We start from the raw sequence: 5,698 nt of genomic DNA, 5'->3' as shown, positions 1-5,698 counted from the left end.
GAGTCTTTTGCTCAAGAATGCTTCTTTATTATAGTGAGTTGGAATCTCTAGTGAAAGGAGTGTATCACTTCGGTCATTCCCAAAGGTTGAATCACTCTGGCAAGCCCTCTAAAGGATTGCCTTAGATTGGTGGTTCAAATATAAGGGTTAAAGTTTTTGATTTCCCTCAAGGGGAAAGACCATACTCCTCTACCTTATTTTCTCACCCAAACATGCAAAACATGTTAATCATTGACTTAGCTTAATCAATCTAGACTCATCCTTTCTAAATATTTTGATCCCCTAAAAAGGAAATCATCATCTCATCATAGAAGAGGATTCACACTAGAGAACCAATAAGTTGCTTGCCTACCTCTTATGCTATCTTTTAGAGGCTTCTAGGTTTCTAATTCACCCTTGGTCATGACCTCCAAGTGGTAAAGAGCATAGTCCCCTATTCCTCTATCTTGTACCCTACGAAGTTCAAAATCCCTAATTAGACTACGTTTGGAAAGCAAGAAAAAGACACATTCTTTTAGTGGGTTTTAAAATTGGTCTCCAACAATTGTATCTTTGACAGTGTCCTACAAACACACAATCAGTTCATGTTTAGGAAATTTTGTATAAATGAGTCTTCATCAAACATCCTACAGACAACTGTTAGGCTACATAAAACTAGAAAAATTGAAATAAAGATGCTTCAAAGAAAACACATCAGTGAAAAATTATAAACAACATATTGAAAAATTGCATCTTAATTGTGCTGTTTCAAGATTTCACATGAAATCTTGCGTAGGTCCATGTGAGCTCTTACACTTACGTGCACAAGAAAATGAGGAGTTACAAGAGAATCTATGTAATAGGGCACTTTTTTGCATGAGCAAGTGGTCAGAAACTAGTGAAACCCTCAAATCTTCACACGAAAATGAGATTTTTGGCATGAAAATTTGGAAGATTGTATGAATATGTATGATAGAATTATGAAGATATCAGAAAATAAGATAGATAAGGCCATAAAAATTATTCTTTTTGAGCCCCACGGTAGACTTTAGAAATGTATACATGAAAATGTGACATCGGATCTTTCACCTACACTTCAACATGGTCATTATATGTGGATTCATCCTAGAATAAACATTGAATTGTTTATCCAAGAGGCCTGGAAATGTGACGTGTTGCCTTCTAACTAGAAAGATTTTTCCTATTGCTCTCATACTAAGAAGCAGGCAACCAAACCTTATAGTATGAAGGATTTTATGTAGAATATGATTGCGCAATTAGTCTATATGAAAATGCAAGTATTAATCTAAGAAATAAAAGATATTAAGCTAAATGTATGCATTTTTATTCTAAAATGACATTAAAGTATTTAAGCAAATATGAAAGCTAGAATGCCTGATTATTTCAAAACAATTCAATACAATCAAAATTCCAACCTCTATAATGAGGGATTGGAGATCCCTTAAATAGAATCCAAGAATTGATCAACAGTCAAGATCAATTTGGATGGGCTATTAAGATTAGAGAGAAGATTTAGTTAAAATGGAAACTTCCTTTTGCAAGTGAAGTAGACTATTTCAAATCTGAGTGTGATGAGTAGTTAATTGAGCTTTCATGAGTGTGAGAACAAGTTAACTAAATTAATTCCAATTCAAGGGATAGTTCACTCAAAGTTTCCATTTTAGAACTAAAGAGAAGATTTTGAAGATATTATTTGATTTAATAAAGTGAGATATGACCTTATAAATGTCTTTTTCATTTAATTGAATAATCTCATTCAACTAATTAAAGTGAGCATAAGTATTAAATTAAATATTCTTAATTCTTTAGTACATTAGCCTTAGGATATAATTTAATTTAATTAAAGTATAGATGCTTCAAATTAAATTAAATCTTAATCAATAGGTTTAATGTGACTAATTTAAGTCAATAATTTAGGAATTAAATAGGTAGCCTAATTAATGCAGATTTAGGGTTTTTTGCATTTGACAATTAGGTCAAATAGCGAAAATCAAAATAAGAGTTGCCTAGTAAAATAAGACTTTAGAATTGATCGAAATAGACCAAAATTGGTTAACATGACAATGAGCCAATTTTGGGGTATTACAATAACATTATGTGCTTCCTCTTTATGGACGTCCAAGGAGAAATATTATTGTTAATAACAAAAAAAGGCCACACTAAGTAAATAGATCTTATATCTCAAAATGGATTGATACCATCTACTCCTAATGAAAGATTGAGATTATGAGATTCTTATTTAAAGTGTGTCCATGTTTTATTCTATGTCTTTAAATGTAGAACTATCTACAGACATTTAAATAATGTCATCTTGATTTCTATTGTGTGCATGGTAATTCATAATTGTGCAAAACTAGTGCACCTGAATAATCATTCAAGATGTAGAATAATGAGATTGTACCAAAGAACCTTGTGAAGCACTTTTTTTTGTTATTTGATCTAACTAACATCTACTAATATGAAAATTAGGGCATTCTATTGCAAATTCATGTTGTTTATGATATAGAATGTTATCATTGGGACATGCATGCATTGTCTAGTACTTTATTCCAATTTGCTTCAAAATGGTAGATAATTCTTGATATGGACTAGGTAGATAGTGGTAACAAAAAATCACCTATCAACCTACAACAAAAAATATGAATTGTAATATAATAAATAGTAATGGTATGCAAACATTGAAGATGACAAAAATGGCATACCTTAGCATACGTGACAATGTTACATTACATAAACCACTCATAACCTTTAAGTTCACCAAAAACACTATAACAGAGAGAAGATTTGTTTCAGAGCCTTCGTATAGGGGCTCGTATACCTTTTGAAGTCTTGGTATATCAAGACCATCTTCATCATCATTATCAGATGTGCTAGTACCATCATTATGATCATCTTCATCAATTGCACCATTACCATCTTCTTCAATCATGTCCTTTGGCACATTATCATCTTCTTCCATGGGAGTGCTTTAGCTTGGATATTCACACCTCTATGTTCCTTTAGTTGGAAACCTACATTCACTAATCGATGCAAATCATGGCCTCCTTCAACATGACTAAATTTTCTACAATGACTTTGGGCTATTGTGAGTAGAATTCTTTGATTCTTTAAGCCCTAACACTTTTTTAAAGGACAATTATATTTATCAAGTCTTCTTTTAAATTGAGACCACAATCTAGCAATTGTCTTATTATTTCTTTCTGGTTCATATTACTGGGCATGGTCTTTCTTCACAAGAAAATATATCTGCAAAAATATTGGGCATGTTGTACTTAATTTTTATCTCTACGCATATGGTTGTGAAAGAATAATTTGGTGTAATTAATGTGTATATCTACAAAAATATTTGACATTCTATACTTAATGTTTATATTTGCACATATAGTTTTGAAAGAAAAATTTGGTCACCTTGCTCAAATTCACCCATATTATAATCAATGAAAATTTTCCTTCTTACAATGTTCTTTTTTAATATCCTCCTTTGTGTCTCTTCATTCTTAATTCTTCTTGAAGATGTAAATTCTTTAAAAAAAATTATTTCACTAGTTTTTGAACTTCATCACTAAAACACCTAATTCTTGATTTTTGAGTGTTTTGGTGTTTAATAATGGAAACATGTTTTTTTAATCATAGAAATTCATTTCCTACCATTCCTAAAGGAATAGGATCAATTGGTTTCTATTAGGATAAAAAAATACAAGTTGTCATATTTGACAAGAAATTGCAAATATGCAAAATTGCAATTTTGGAAAAGTTGTCAAAAATGTCTTTTTGGCCTCCCATCATTAATAACCGATAAAAATTTGGTTTGAACTAATTGGATGAAGGTATTTAAGACTCATTGTGTCCATTTTATAATTGATCATCAAGTTGTATGAAAGAATCATAATTTTATGAAGGGAAAAACTTGTTTTCTGGAGCAAATTTATTTTGTATAGATCTATACGGACTGGTATAGATAGATGATACAAATTTGAAGTTGGATGCCTATGTTACCTTTTATTTGCAATTGATTTGGTTGAATTTTATTGAGTTTTGAGGTAGTTATAGAAAATTTTATGACGGTGGTTTTGAAACCCTCATTTAAAGGATTTGAATTCAAGAAATGGCTATAAGTTGAAATTTCACTCTTGGAAATTGATGCCCTTTGGTGAAATGAAAGTAGGTAGGATGAATTTTGAGACTTTACAGGCTCAAGATAGGAAAATCTCATTAGCCACTACAAACTTGATGCCCTAGGATAAATATGACTATGTATTTAGCCTTAGAATGTGTTGTTTGAGCAAGTAATTAGTAAGAGAAGATTGTGGGTTAGATTTTTTGGATATAACAGTTCATTCTTGGTCTATAGGAGGTCACCAAATTGATAGATTAGTTTTATGCACCCAATGGGCCCTAGCCTAGTTTCTAATCAATAAAGGAAGATAATATCTAGTGTAGTTATTTTTGTTTCAAATTGGATAAATATTACATCAATATTAATATTAATTTATGCATTGATGTAAAGAAACTATATAGAATAGAAGGCTCTTTAAATAGAATAAAAAATAGTTAAGATAAGTTTAGAAGTAATTATAGTTTGGATTGTAATAAGAGTTGTTAAACCAACTCATATTTGGAGAGTTGTTCCCTATAAAATAAAATCTAGAAAATCCTATAATTAGAAGTAATTATAGTTTGGACTATAGTAAGAGTCATTAAAACAACTCACAACTCATATTTGAAGAGTTTTTCCCTATAAAATAGGATTCAAAAAATCTTATAAATATGTTCAACAAAATGTGTGTGTGTGTGTGTGTGTGTGTGTGTGTGTGTGTGTGTGTGTGTGTGTGTGTGTGTGTGTGTGTGTGTGTGTGTGTGAGAGAGAGAGAGAGAGAGAGAGAGAGAGAGATTATCTTGTGTACAATGATTTCTACAAATTTATGTTTGGTTCTTTCTAAATTTCTAGCAAGAAGATGAGCCTTAGAGATTATTGTCTATTAGAGAGATTGGATTTTTTGACTTTATCATAAAGTAGTTTTATTTTACATTCAGCAACCTCAAAGTAGTTGTATTTATTCCCAAGCTATCTTTTTTAGAACTATTTAGGAACCTTAAAATGAACATCCAGGGCAGTGAAGCAAGAGCTATGATGTATATATATGTTATGTATAGAAAAAGAATCTAAGATATTGGTCATCACTACTTTGATTGGAGAGTGCAAGGGCTTGTTTCATAACAAAAAGGATACTTCTCACTCTAAAATGTGGATCCTGAACAAGAATTGCTAGAAAATGATAAGATAGGGTGAGAAGAAAATAGGACATGACACTCTAAGCCAACCTTACTAGAAAGTAGGATAAGAAGTAAAATTGAATAGAGTATCTCATGCTCCAAGTAACATGTACTAATTTTGATCTAAGCTAAGTACTTGAATTGAAACCTTATCTAAGTTATTTAAAGAATGTAATAATAATGGAAAAGAGAAGCAACATTTAAAGCCTCAAACATAAGAAAAACCCTACAAAATAAGCATTGTATGCCACAGTCCTTTCATTGTTAAAATGAGAAACAACTAATAAGATACTGTAGAAATTATAATATTTACATAATTTATTGTGTGTATCCATAAATACTTAAAAGATAATGAAAATACTCTCTCATACTTCCAATTAATCTCTCTACTTCTAGCATCACTATGAATATGATATAATTCTAA

This window comes from Cupressus sempervirens, chromosome 5 (assembly GCF_028749045.1).
Source record: "Cupressus sempervirens isolate cs-2001-9-10 chromosome 5, ASM2874904v1, whole genome shotgun sequence".
Taxonomy (NCBI): Eukaryota; Viridiplantae; Streptophyta; class Pinopsida; order Cupressales; family Cupressaceae; genus Cupressus; species Cupressus sempervirens.
Note: the sequence above shows the minus strand (reverse complement) of the source record.